Here is a 15,565-nt window from a genome sequence, read left to right as displayed (position 1 = left end):
CATGGATGGTGGCGCCGGCAGTGCCAGATGAGTCCCCCTCCCTCCCCACTTACCTGCAGGCGAAGCTCCGGATTGAGGCAATACTCTTCGCCTCGATCCGCAGCCCCCTGACTCTCTTTGCCTCCGCGCTCCTGCTTCTCTGAACCGAAGAGAAGCGGAGCACATCCCTAATTTTTATGTAGTGTTTTTATACTGTTGTTTGTTTTATACTTTCATTTGTGTCTGATGGTTTTAACTTTTGTGAATTGCCCAGGGAGCTTCAGCTATTGGGCGGCATAGAAATGAAATGAAATAAATAAATAAATTTGGAAGGCTAAGTGGAGATTTGCTGAGATGTTTGGGCTGTGAGGAAATAACAAATGAGCAGGTTAAGGAAGGACTTTCAGATTCAAGAAGGGGTGATATCCAGTGGCTTCAGTGAACTGGAATCCTCAGAGCAAGACATAGTTTCAGCATTCTACCAAGCTGCTTCAATGGCACCAGCAAAAAAGTAAGGGAGGGTGGTACTTGAAAGCCCATGGAGGTACCGAGGGCTCTTTTACAGTGCTTTCACAAATGCAATTGTGTCTCATGGGCCAAGCTGCCATTCTAGCAGGTTTATTGAAGCAATAATGCATGTGCTTTATGATTTCTTTTATTTAAAACATTTTTGCTCTACCTTTTGATCCTAAGGCACATACCCCCAGCAGATCACAAGCAAGTATAAAATCAGTGATTGAAATAGCAATATAAGAATCACAAATTAATACAATACTAGTGGGTACAGAGACAAATGCCTGATGAAACAAATACATTTTTGCTTCTTGCTGAAAAGAAGCAAAGGAGACAAATGGGTCTTTCTTGAGGGGGTGTTTCACAGTTTAGTTGCCACAACTGAAGATACATTGATCTAAGTAACTTCACTTCCTTTTCTTATGGATTGCTCTTACAGCACAATTCTATGCATATTTACTCAGAGAAGTAACCCCTGCCCATTATGTTCAATGGGGCTTGCTCCCAGGTTAATGTGCTTAGGATTGCAATCTTAAAGTGTGTGTTTTACACAGCCCACTAAGATTAAGAAAACAAAGCCTTTGATGAGAGAGTGGCTGCAATTATCTTCTTACCAGTATGTTTCTTGAAGTGTAGTTGTAACATTAGCTGCCAATATCAAAATGAATTAATGATTAAGGTGCCTTGCTGCAGCCTCTCAGTTCCTTGGCTTTGAAAAACATCTCCGGGGCCAAGATTGTGTAGGATGATACAGTTAAATTAATGAGGGAATGATTCTACATTATTTCCAAAATGAAATAAATCTATTTGCCATAAAGGCACTTTCCCATGAGTGAGTTCTACCAGTTCTCATAGGATTTAGAAGTATAACTACTTTAGGCAACTCAAGGGCTTGGGCATGTGCAATAGGATTTTTGACTTTTCAGTTTGAACTGTAGATCTCCACGTGCCATATCACAAGCTACTTTTGAAGCTCCTTTCAGTTTCTAGAGGCATTTCCTAGGCAACAAGGAGAACTGCTATTCAAGAAAGACATATCCAAAACCATGTTGGGTGCATGAAACTAGCCCAAAAACCGAACTATGTTTTCCAAGCAAGTACATGAGCAGAAGATACTCATGAACAATATCCATTCTCTAGTTATTTTCTCCTGACATTGGGCAGTGTGATGCACCCAACAGAGAGTTTATGATTTTGTTGTTATCAAGGTTAGTAGCCATCCAACACAGTGATGCTTTCAAATTATTAGGCTAAGGCAGAGGAATCTACTCAACCCTTAGTCAACTGGTTCAATCAGCAATAGCAGGCAAATCATAGCAGCTCATGGAAGCTGCATCCGTTTCTTGAAACTGTGTTGCTTAGCAAATGCACAGGTTTCCTAAAGTTGACTTTCAAAGAGCAAAGTCTATTATTTAATTTTACTAAGGATTTCTACTGTATTGTAAATGGGCTACTCCCCACCCACCCCTTCTCTCTCTCACACACACACAGCTTGACAACAATAATTTTCCTCTTATATAAACAGATGCCTGACCTGCCTTGGCAACAATCTTATCAAGAAAAATTAAAGGTTCTGAACAATGCACATTTGATTGCTAACATATAATTATTTAAATGTTGATTCTGCCCATTCTCCCCTCTAACCATTTTATGAATAGAGTTCTGCTCCTGAACAATTCCTTTCACTCCATCTGGAAGAAGAACTCATTGTGATTACAAATGGCTTTAGAAATTTTTCTGCTGAGTCAATATGCCATCATCCATGTAATAATGGTACTGCATAACTTCTATTTCTGTCAATATTTGTCCATACAGGGATCCCTTCTAATCCCAATTGAAATGGAATAAAAGTTGCATAGCAACTGAGGCCATTCATTTTTGCCCAAAGAAGCCCAAAAATTTAATGACACAATTCAGTGAAAATATGTAATGATGTAATCTTCCAATTTTGGCTTGCAAAGTGCACTAATGTCTATATTTGTTCCAGTGGCTTAAGTCATCGCTTTAATCTAGATCCCCCCTGGTATCTGAAATGTGATACTTGACATAAAGATGACTGATATTTCATGCCATGTGGCTGCTCTAAGTAAGTATATTCCTTGCATAGAGCAAATTCAATATAGCATATACATTCAGGCAATGGCTGGCCAGGATTGGAAGAAACAAGCATTCATCTCTTGTCTATATGTGGTAACATTTGAAGTGCTGCATGTTATTTAAACCAACAGTTGAAGAAGGGAAGGGAAGGCAGGCACAACTGGCCAATATAACTTGTGGGACCGTCCTTGTGAACTATGCACACTGCTGAGATTTTGGCATGATGCTATTTGGTTGGAGAACTAAAAGCTCAATATTAATTTTAAGCCATGTTGCTTTGCATATTTATGAATCTTAACCATCAAATGTCAAAAATTTTGTAAGTGGAACACTTGTCAATGTTTTAATAAATGGCACTACTGCACACATAAGTAAAACTGTTTTTTTCAGATAGAGAACTTTATTTGAGGCTATCAACAGGCACATTTGCTTTTTAGATTAAGAACAGTGCTGCGGGGATGTAAGCATTTTCCCAGTAACCCCTCAAATTGTGCAAATAGTCATTTCTTTTAAATTCTGTTCACCACTATTGTTTCTCCCAGTCTGTTGCAGGTTTAGCCCCATTTTCCCCCGTACAATTACTAGATTGTATTTTCTCCTGGAGCGTCATATGGACAGTCCCAGCCAGTAAGAGATCACAGTAAATAGGAAAATATCATAAGGCTATATAGTCAATCAGTTTTGCTAGTTGTTTCCTTCTCCTTGCACTCTTCTCTATCTGGCCTCCTCCCATTCTTCTTGGACCACTTTTGTCCAATCCTCTTCCTTTTGCTAGACTGCATCTGCTTCTTCTTCGTGGTCTCTGTGCATCACACATATGGGCTCTGTGCCTGCGCAGGGCCAGCTTTGGAAACTTCTCTAGCTGAAATCTTTTTGGGCAGGAACCCCTCCCCCACCGTCCACTGAGCATGCTCAGGGGTTCCCGCCCTATCCCCTCAGTTCTCTTCAACCGCCTGTGGGTCAACAGCATTTGGAGACTTCTCTGTGGTATCATGTTACCTTAGTTGAAAAATCTAATATTTTTCCTTCTTTCTTATTCTCCAGTTTTTCCTACTTTTTCTATCTTAGTAAAAAAAAATTGTTAAAAAATTGTTTGTTTGTTAGTTAAGTGTTGGTGCCTATGGCACAACAAGGCCTTTTCAAAAAGTGCTCCGATTGTGGGCAGAAGATTTCCCAAACGGACGGCCACTCGTTGTGTTTGCTTTGTTTGGGGGAGACACACGTTGTCGAATCTTGTGCCTTTTGCCTGAAATTCTCGAGGCAGGCAAGAAAGAATCGCTCAGACCGCCTTCGGGCGATACTCTGGGAAAAGGTGTTGGAAGCAGTGGAGAAACCGACACCATCTCGACGCTCCAAATCTCCTACTACAACGGAGTCCATGCCCCAACCTCCTCCCGCACGGAGTGAAGCCTTAACGATTCCCCCCTCCTCCTCCTCTCAATCCACATCTTCAAAGGCGGCTAAGAAGATTGCTAAGAGAGCGAGAGAGCATTCTGGGGCAGAAGAACCCCAAAAGAAGAAGAGCAAACTCAAGGCAAAAAATGGGAAGAAAAAGTTGTCGAAACCACGGTACCGAGCACTTCGATACCGAGGCATGCGGCAGGGCATAGGAGCCTGATATCGAGCCTTTCATTGCAAAGGTCTCCTCCACTACCAATAAGCCAGATACTGAGGCTATCGCTTCCGAGACCATTCTCAATACCGAGACAGGCGACACGATCTTCGCCACCGGTACTGAACCCTTCGCCCCAGGCAGAGCGGATTGCTCAATCGCCGGCACCGTCTCCATTACGGATCATCACGATACTGGATGACAACCCTAGCATAAGGGCATCGATTTCAGAAGGCTAAATTAGAGATTCCTTGTTGGATAATACTGTACCAGATCGAGGTCCCATTTCTCCTCGGTACCGAGAGGAACTGCAACCCATTGATACCGACAGACGTCAGTACCGTCAGATGCCCCAACAACCGCCCGCCGATACCAAAAGCTATCGGTACCGACGCACGCCTCCTTATGGGTACGACCGTAACCGTTCACCAGCTTCAACTTATTCAGGTGGCCAGTATGTCACCTATGGCGAACGACCCAGGTCTCCACCAAGAGTGCAGGACTATTATGCTGACTCGTACTACTATGAGGACTGGAGACACAGAAGGCACCAAGATTATTACTATCACTACCCGCAGGAACACCCATACGAAGCGTACCCGCGTTTTCGGCAACCACCCTCCGAAACGGTCTCCCGGCCACCCCCGGAGGATGCTGCGGCTATGCCACCGCCGCCTCAAGCATTGGTACCGAGGCGCGCTCCGCAACCGACACAAACTGCAGTACCGACCACATCGGTACCGTCCCAAGCGCTACATACGTTGCCTACATCGGAGATAAGACTGGATGCCCCGTCAGAGGAGGACTATCAATCGGACTCCTCACAAGAAACATCACCACCACCCTCCATCCCTTCACCAGATGACCTCGTGGTTACTGCAGACGTGGTATCCCCTTCAGAGGACTTGGCACACTTTGCCGATCAGGTACAAAGAATGGCAAGGTCCCTAGGGAATGAGATGTCCCAATCAATAGAAAAGTTAAATGACCCAGTTTATGATAATGTATACTGTGAGTCATCAACCCCAGCGGCCATTCAATATTTGCCTGTGCTGCTACGCACAGCACAACAATCATGGAAGCTGCCCTCCTCTATGCCACCAACGTCGAGGAGGCCAGACAACATATATAAGATTCAGGAGAAAACTGCACCGTTCCTATTCATGCATCCAAAGCCAAACTCAATAATCGTGGAGGCATCGCAGGGACGTACTCAAAGAAGGCATAATGCGCCAGTGGACAAAGAAGGCCGTAGGCTGGATGGTCTGGGGAGAAGAGTCTATTCTTCCACAGCATTATCCCTTCGTGTGCACAATTACCAAACCACAATGGCAAAATATCAGCTCTTTTTATGAGAGAAGATTGCATCTCTCTCTGGATACTTGCCAGATGACCAAAGGGAACTGGCGAATGTTTTTTGTACTAAGGCTATGAGACTTTCTCGACAACAGCTCAATACAGCACGCCATGCTACGGACTGCACCTCAAAGGCCATGGTAGCTTCCATTGCGCTACGAAGGCATGTGTGGCTAAGGTCCGCAGGGCTGTCCCAGGAGGCACGCACCCGGATAGAGGACCTGCCTTTTGATGGAGAAGGACTGTTCCATTGCTCCACGGACGAGTCCATGGAAAACATACAGAAGGCCAAGAACACGGCCAAGAAAATGGGAATTGGGCAGCAACAACAGCTACAAAGGCCATTCTGTCAAAGGCGTTGGCCAAGAACGCAACAGCAATTCCAGCCGAGACAACAACAATCCCAAGACCGTGCCCCTCTGTACCAACCCCAAGGTCAGTACAAGAGGCAGCAATACTCAGGACGCTTTAAGCAGAGCAAGAGCAAGCCGGATCCAAATCAAAGACGGCGTCTTTGACTGCCCTATAGCAACAACTACCTCACCTAAATTTGGTGACATCCTTGCCCCTTTCTTTCATAATTGGACCACCATTACAACTGACACATGGGTCCTTAACATCATTTCTCGGGGCTACAAAATAGAGTTTACCACCCTCCCTCCCCTCGGAACCGCAAGGTTCTCACCTACAGACACTCTGTTGCAAGAGACCGTGTCTCTTTTGGAGAAGGGCGCCATAGAGCGATTACCAACACACACCCTAGGATGCGGGTTCTACTCCCGTTACTTTACGGTTCCGAAACGGGATGGGGGGTTAAGACCCATTTTGGACCTTAGAGATCTAAACGAGTTCATCAACCCTAAAAAATTCCGGATGAACTCTTTAGCAAACATCCTACCCTTCCTCTCCCAAGGGGACTGGTTTACATCCATTGACCTCAAGGACGCATACTTCCACATCTCGATCCACTGCGACCACCGCCAGTTCCTCCGGTTCATAGTAGGGGAAGACATTTTCCAATTCAAAGTCCTTCCTTTCGGTCTTTCTACTGCCCCCGAGTTTTCACAAAGTGTATGGCACCAGTGTGCGCCTTTCTGAGAACTCGAGGGGTAGAGATTTACCCCTACTTGGATGATTGGTTGATAGTGGCAAATACAAAACAGGAAGCCACTCACAACACTCACCTTACCATCAATCTCCTCAACAAATTAGGCCTTTGCATCAACAAAGAAAAATCAAATTTCCTACCTACCCAAAGAATAAAATTCCTCGGAGCAATTCTGGACTCAACCCGCTCCAAGGCTTTCTTCCCGGAGGACAGAGCTTCCACATTAGTGACACTCGCACTCAAGCTCTTTCACTCTAAATTCATATCTGCCTTCTAGGTACAAAGATTACTGGGTTTCATGGCGGCTACTGTCAGCGTTGTCCCTTGGGCATGCCTACACATGAGGCCTCTGCAATTGTGGCTCCTGCGGGAGTACAACAATACAATGGACGCTCATCGAGTGAAGTTGTCGCTCCCTACCAACGTGAAGGACACCCTCCTTTGGTGGACGGATCTGTCCAATATCATGCAGGGCTTGGACTTCAGACCGCCACTGCCATCTCAACATCTGATGACAGATGCATCTCTATTGGGCTGGGGAGCCCACTGCGGAGACCTTACTATACAGGAACGTTGGAGTCCAACCGACAGGAAGAGACATATAAACGTCCTGGAATTGATGGCCATTCAAAAGGCACTGCATGCCTTCCAGCAGACCTTGCCAGGACATGTAATCCAAATCCATACCGACAACATGGCTGCTGTTTGGCATATAAACAAGCAGGGTGGAACATGGTCTATGGACCTGATTTCCCTAACCTTAGACATTTGGCACTGGGCAATCGCCCACGACATGGCCTTATCGGCCATATCGCAGGCCAAGACAATATATTGGCAGATGACCTTAGCCGCACCTTTGTGGACATGCACGAGTGGCAGATGAAAAGGTCTGTACTCGACATGATTTTTCAGGCATGGGGACAGCCTGTAATAGACTTATTCGCGTCACCAGAGAACGTCATCTGCAGCCGATTTTGCACGTGGGCGAGTCATGGGATAGCATCCCTAGGAGACACCTTCAAGAAGACTTGGACAGGACAGCTCCTGTACCTGTTTCCCCCCATACCGCTCCTATCCAGGGTCATTGTAAAGTTGCGCAGAGTCAACTCCAACGCCATATTAGTAGCGCGTTGGTGGCCAAGGCAGCCGTGGTTCACTCTGCTACTCAAACTGTCCTCAGCGGAGTTTATCAAACTGCCCCAATGCCACAACCTCATTTCCAGGGGAGGAGGACTCATTCTGCATCCAGATGTCCGGTCGCTGAACCTAACGGCATGGAGGATAAGGCAGCGTTAGGTAACCAATCCCTGCCTACTGACGTGTGGGACATTATTCTAGCAGCTAGGAAACCTGCTACTAGAAAATCATACGCCAACAAGTGGGAAGCCTTCTCCTCCTTTGCCCTCAGCAGAAAGGAGAACCCTTTCTCAGCACCAATAGCCACTGTGCTTTCTTTTCTTTTTTCTTTATTTAAGAGAGGACTCAAGTTCTCGTCACTTAGAGTTTACCTGGCAGCAATTTCTGCCTCACACCGTTGGGTTCAGGGCTGTTCGGTCTTCACCCACCCATTAATTAAACGCTTCATGAAGGGTATGAAGAATACCATTTCGCCAGTCCACTCCTTTGTTCCCCAATGGAGCCTTTCCGTTGTGCTCAAGGCACTGTCTGCCAAGCCCTTTGAACCATTGGCAAAGACAGATTTGCGTTTACTGACCTTTAAAGTGGCATTCCTTGTTGTTGCGGTTACATCTGCTAGACGTGCATCCGAGCTAGCAGCGCTCTGTATGGACTCACCTTATACGGTGTTTCATGCTGACAAAGTGGTCCTTAGACCGGATCCAGCCTTTCTCCCCAAGGTCGTTTCTTCTTTCCACCTTGGACAGGATATCACCCTGCCAAGTTTTTTCCCTTCGCCGACATCTCCTCTTGAGTCGACACTACATACACTGGACGTTAGACTTGCCCTCGCCTTCTACCAGTCCAGAACGGCTACCCTCCGGAGATCCCAAAGACTTTTTGTTTGTTATGGGGGCAAACAAAAGGGACTTCAAGCATCTACGCAGAGAATATCTGCTTGGGTTGTTCAGAGTATTAAATTATCCTATGAACTTGCTGGCCTCCCGTTGGAGGGTAGAGTGCGCTCTCACTTCACCAGAGGCGTGGCCACTTCTACAGCCTTTGAAAAGGGGATCGCTTTACCAGACCTCTGCCAAGCGGCTACCTGGTCGACACCTCTGACCTTTGCCAGTCACTACCATCTGGACATCAGAGCACGTAGAGACTGTGCTTTTGGGCGTGCCGTCTTGTCGGCAATCTTATGAATCTCATCCATCACCTGACACCACCCACCTCCGGTAAGTCAGCTTGTTATTCACCCATATGTGTGATGCACAGAGACCACGAAGAAGAAAGACAGGTTGCTTACCTGTAACTGTAGTTCTTCTAGTGGTCCTCTGTGCAGTCACACAACCCTCCCACCGTCCCCACTATAGTGTCATTTTTTGATTACCTGGTGGTTCACCTCAGTGAGACTGTTTAGGCGGTTTCAGGAACTGAGCGGATTAGGCGGGAACCCCTGAGCATGCTCAGTGGACAGTGGGGGAGGGGTTCCCGCCCAAAAAGATTTCAGCTAGAGAAGTTTCTGAAGCTGGCCCTGCGCAGGCGCAGAGCCCATATGTGTGACTGCACAGATGACCACTCGAAGAACTACAGTTACAGGTAAGCAACCTGTCTTTCCCTTTGCAAGCCTGCTGGACTCTTCCTTTTCTAAGGGGATGGAGTCTTAGAATCTCAGTGGCTCAGACAGGCTCATGCCTTTTGTGGCATAAGGATAACTCAACCCAATCCCCACCAGAGGCTTCATCCTCTCTCTTCCCCCCTGCTCGCCATTCCATCATGTTATAATATAGATTTTATGAGTAACTGAATTATTTCTTTCTTCCAAACTGCAATGCAGACTTTTGCTGGAGTGGGTGGATGAAGTAGTTGTTGTTCAACTAGCTATAATACAAACCCATTTCAACTTGGTTGCCAACAGCTCAAATAGTCTCCTTTAGGTATTTGCATTTTTCAGATGCAAATATTTCCCCCCTCAAATATAGCATAATTATCAGTGACCTACTTTTTAAAAACTCAGCATGCAAATTCAGTTCTTTTATATAAATCTGCAGAAATAAGTGGATTTGAGCCCAGTGGTGAATGTGTCCTGTTTGCCTTGCTTGCAATAAAACATTTGCAAGGTTAATGTGCCCCAAAGGTAATAGGAGTTTGTACACTCTCTCCTGTCTTCTTATTGTTTTTAGTTATTCCTTCAGCTCACTTTTATCTTTGCTAACACGCAAGCAGTGCTGAGAACCCAACTTTGACAGATAGGCTGACACTAAAATATCCTCAGCTCTGAAAGCTTTCCATTACAATTAGATGCTGTTAACATTGCATTAACAAAGTCATTCCAAAAGGTTCCATCAGAAAGAAATGATGTTGTGTTCCTAAGCAATAAAAAGTTTGGCTCCAGTAAAATGTTTACCACAAAAAATGTTATCAGTCCTCCAAATCTATCGTGTTTTGGTAACAAACACACTCAATTTTATGGAAGAAATTCTTCATGGCAGTTAATGGTGATAGTACAGCCTCTGCCGTCCCTTGTGGGTTGTATCCAACCATGACTATCCACCAACAGAATGGAAACCACTGTTGGAACATTTCCCCATACCTGCTGCAGCCCCCCAGATTCGCTCCAGATGGTAAGGGTATTCTTCAGAGCCGACTTGGACAGTGAGTTATGAGGAGCGGGGTGTGGAGAGAGGGGAGAAAGGGGAAGCCTGCTCAAATGACATTGCATTTAAACCTGGTTCTCCTTTACCGTTCGTCACTAGGGAACATTAACTGTTTGTGGTAAAATGAAAAGCCCAACAATATGCAATGGGCTTCCTCTTAGTGTGCAATCCACCTGATTTTGTCCAGGCTATGTCATCTCCCATTTGTAACCCTCTCATGTTTTCCCACCATGTCTTCTGTCTTTTCTCTTTCCACCAAAAATTCATTGAGGAGGGAAAGATAGAATAGCTGCCCAATGTCTTTTGACTAGTTGTGCCAAGAGCCATCTGTCTGGAAACACCCTTAGTCCTCATGATGATCTCATTTCTGATGGGCAGTTTATATAAGTAGCTTTCCCCCCCACCAGCACCAAATGTGAGGAAGAGCAGTAGCTCAGTGGTAGAGCACATGCTTTGCTTTCAAAAGATCCCAGGTACAGTCAAACCCTGGGATCTTCAGGTAGGGTTAGAAAAAGCTCCTCTCTGAAACCTTGGGAAAAGCTGTTGCCAGTAGGCCTAGACAGAACATGGACAAATTAGATGACTCGGGATTTCTCTACATTAAAACAAAAATCCTGCATCCTTACCTGGCTTTTTTCTTGCAGAGTCTTTCCAGGATTACAATTGGCACAGTACATGTGCCTCTCCCTTTCCTCTGCCCTTTTTTTGGCTGTTTCCTCTGTGGAGAAGTTCCATATGTTCCATGTATACAACTAGCAGATAGTGCTGCAACATTGCAGCAATACCGTTCTCTCCGAGAAATAGAGCAGCTGTTTGATAGTGGTGTATATTTGTTACTGCATTTTCAGCAAACTAAATCATGGAGGAATAAAGCTAAAAACTGGCATGAGAGGCACCAGAAGATGATGTCATCATGAAAAAGATCCATAAAGATCCATAAATATCAATATCTTGATTGCACTACATAACTTCCGTGTGAAAGAGTGCTCAGTATAAGGCAGCCTGGTATGTTCCTCTTGCACATCACTCTTCCCCAGAAGGACTGAGAGTATGTTTCAAGAACTTAATGACAGCCAGCTTTTGCAAACTAACGAAGTTGTAACCTTCACATAGATGCAGTGTGCTCAAGTGACCACTGTAATAGCTTAACAAAGTCCTGCAAAATCATGGCTCCAATTCTCCGAACTGGAGAAATACAAATTGTGATTTTCCAATTTATGGAAAGGAGATTTTGATGGGCTAGTTGCTTTGCCTATATGTTGCGCATGCAGGTAGACTTGCTGCTGATGTGACACAATTAGTCAGAACTGACTGTGAAACTAGGCACGAGACAATGATTGAATAGAACATGTCCCTACTCTTACTTGGGATCAGGCACATTCCAGCACATTTAGTGACGAGATCTAGTGTGATGGCATATTGGATTTTGGAACGTGGAGAGCTGACCGGGTGACTTACCAGTCACTCACTGTTATTCCCAACCTACCTCAAAGAGGCAGAGTTGTTACAGAGACCTAATGAAGAGTATAGGTTTTTCATGCATGAGATCCCAAGTTGTACCTCTGGTATCTCCTTGCAGAAGAGTGGGACAAGTCTGTGTGAGACCCTGGAGAGCTATTCCCAGACAAAGTAGGCAAGATGGACCTTAACTCTGTGTTAAGACAGGTTCATACATTACTTTATGCAGACATGGGGAAATCGTATGTATGTCCAAATTGTTGTGGCTTTAGGGAAATGGGGAAATAAAATTTGCAGTAAGTAAATGATAATAAATGATTACCTGCTTGTTGCCACTTCTGGGGAGCTGTCCCTTCTTCATGCTACTCTAACTGTTGCATTATTTATATTTTGGTTGAATTTGGGAAGCAGCTGGAATAATTCATAGAGAGAGATTAATGTGAGGGGTGGTTGTGATCTATGGCAGGAGTGGGCAAAAGGTAGATCTGGACTTACTGGTTGATCTCTGGGTGCTTTACAGCAGATAAACAAGAATTTCTGGCTGCCAATTATTTAAGAATTGCAACAAGAAAATGACTCCCCACCCATGCTAATTTGTACTACAGAAATGAAGGAGCTTGAGGTAACCAGCAACAGATTTTTATGTCAAACGACTCTTTTTAGTTCTAGGACTCAAAAGAAATTCCTGGCTCAGAATTCTTTAATTCTATGTCTATTGCACCAGGCTCCTGTTAGTTGATCTCAGCGTTCTAGTAAAAAAACAAAAAACGAAGTAGATATTGCAAGCCTGAAATCTGCCTACCTCTGAAGAATGCTGCATTAAAGCAGTCTTTAGGTTAGGGCTTTAGCTTTCTTCCAACCCTTATGATTCTATAATCAACAAAAATAAATTCCACCACCACCAAAAAAAAAGCAGTAGCTAGACACCAAATGGTATTTGCGTGAATAATAATGGAAGATATATTCTTCTGTAGAAGCACATTTTAAAAAAACAGTACAGTAAAAGCAAAAGACGTAATGATAGGTATGCATCAGAAGATCTGAGTGTGTCAGTTTAGTACAATAAGTGCAGAGACAAAGCTGAGATGTTTGTTCCTCAACCATGAAAATGAAACATTTCAGTATAAACACTGCCACAGCAAGTGACTGATGTCTGTTAGTTCATTTTGCTGACAGATGTCAGAATGAATAGCAGCTCTTCTGCTAAACCATAAATGGCAATGCTGCATTCTCATTAATTCAGGGAACACAATACATGTGTTTCTCCACCAAATGGGCACAAAAGGAATGTTTGTTTGTTTGTTTTTTAAAAAACCAACCACCCTGTATTTGCACTGCATATTTTACAATGAAAAATAAAATGAAATAGCTTCTTACCAATCTGGATTCATTTGCTTGACTCTTCTATGTGGGCATGGACAAAAGCACTGATTTTGGATTTTTGTCAGCAACATTCATGCATTTATTACACTTATACCCTTGTTCTCCCTATCAAGAGCTCAGAGAACATTATGGTTTCCAGTGCCCTGCCTTGACAGCACCAGGTTGCCGGTACATTACACACACACACACACACACACACACACACACACACACACACACACTGCTTTCTCTGCTGTAGGGTGGCTAATCCAAATGCAACGGGAGGGTGCGGGCTTTCCAGCAGCCATTCAGCTTGCCAGGCCTGCTCCCTGCCCAGACGGATGGCGATCAATCAGCAGTTGCCGTCCACCTGGGAATTTTGGGGGGTCTTTCTTGTTAGGATGTAACTGCACCCTCATTTTACAACAATAACACCACCACCACAAAAACTACACTGTTTAGAAATCCAGGAATATTCTGTAGCTGGATTTGGATAGTAGTGTGTCTACCAAAAAAACAAAGGTAGCAGCAAAGACTGGAGTCCACGCTCTTTCTAACTCAGGTTCTCGTTTTTTGTTTGTTTGTTTGTTTTGCTTATAAAATTTAAAAATGACCTTGACAGGGTGTTGAGATAAGATTCATCATTATTATACCCATATTCCAGGAGGCAGGTTTGTGGCTGAAAAAGTATGGATTACACAAGTCCTGCAAAGTAGTCCAGTGCTGTCCTTATTCTGAGGAGGGTGTGTGAGAGAGTAGCGTATCACAACTCTGCAGTGTGGTCCAAAGTTGTTGGTGTTTTATGGAAATGCAAATAGGGTTGCAGTACAATTTATTAAGGGTTAGAATAGATAGTTGTATCTATCTAGCCATCTAGTTTTAAGAGAACATTGTCAGTTGGCAATGCTATGGCAGAGATGCTAAAAAATATACGATGTATTCTTAATACAGCTGTCTTAGTAATATATTGTAAAATATTCAATATATTCTTAAGACAGATGTTAGCTTTTATCCACCCATCATTCCAAATAAAGTTTTATTGAAGTTCATAATTCTTCTTGAATATGACACACTTCTGTATTAGTGCTGTTCAATTCCCAGGACCTTCCACTACTAGGTGTAGGGTCACAGAATGTAATGCTCAGCCAGAAAAGAGCACATGCAAGAAAGTGCACAGGGATGTTGTAGCAGCGTGTGCTATGTGAACGAATGACAACTACAAACAGCTGCGCAGCTTTTCCATCCGCCACCCACAGAAAAGTTCCAGTGGCACACTCCGAAAAACATCTCGGCACAGTCAGGCACACTCTAAGAAAGCTGGGCTACAGTGGTATTGTTAGGTAAATTTGGACTTAATTAAAATAATGAGTGGAAGGGAAGACAGCAATATACAGCCCAAATTAGTGCAATTTTTGTGTGTGCAAAAATTAGTAATTTATGGAAATTCCACCAGCTGCTGGAAGATGGGGGTGGGTGGGGAGCTGACAATAGCTTGGCAAGCTCCATAGCCCAATTGGATTCCTCCAACAGGGGTTTAGGGGCTAAGGAAGGAGTGGCCGACACAGCAGTCAGAAGACAAAGCAGAGTGAGGCAGTCACAGATGTTGGACAGCCCAGAAGCAGGGTTACAAAGGAGTCAAAGGATCAGTAGAACAGAGCATCCAATCACAAGGTAAAGTCCAGGAGGCAAGTTAGCAGACCCTGGACTATTTCTCATCCTATCCCAAGAAGTCCCAGTTTCAAAAGTCCTGCCCTGGATGGAGGGTTTACCTGATGGGATCATGTGACCCCTCTACAAACTCCTCATGCTATTGTGGCTGAATAGGTAGAGGTGTCATGATGAGTTTGTAGACAGGTCACATGATCTCATCAGGTGATCCTTTCCTTTAGGGTAGGACATCTGGGGATAGGGTGGACATGACCCCTACATGGTCACTTCCACTGTGTATAAATACTTGTATCTGGTGAATAAATGCAATATAGAGTGTTATAGGAAGGAATGGAATATGGAACTGGATTGTCTCATTTTGTCTAATTACTGGATTATCACTTTGGCATCTATACCTGCCTTTGGATATCTCTATGGATCTTAAGCTGTATCTTTATCACCAAAAACTTTTCTTTTGTGTCTGTTGGACACTGCAATGTCTCTCTTAAAAGGGTTTGCCTAACTTGGCTGATAGTTGGCGGTGCAACGTAGCTAATGCTCCTTTTAAATGTGTGTTTTCGCAGCATCCAGTAATCGCTTCTTTTTGGGAGGACAAACAATACTGCAAAAATATTTAACATTTCTTGAGGTAGATAC

The sequence above is a fragment of the Elgaria multicarinata genome, chromosome 2 (assembly GCF_023053635.1).
Source record: "Elgaria multicarinata webbii isolate HBS135686 ecotype San Diego chromosome 2, rElgMul1.1.pri, whole genome shotgun sequence".
Lineage (NCBI taxonomy): Eukaryota > Metazoa > Chordata > Lepidosauria > Squamata > Anguidae > Elgaria > Elgaria multicarinata.
This window is presented reverse-complemented; position numbering follows the sequence as displayed.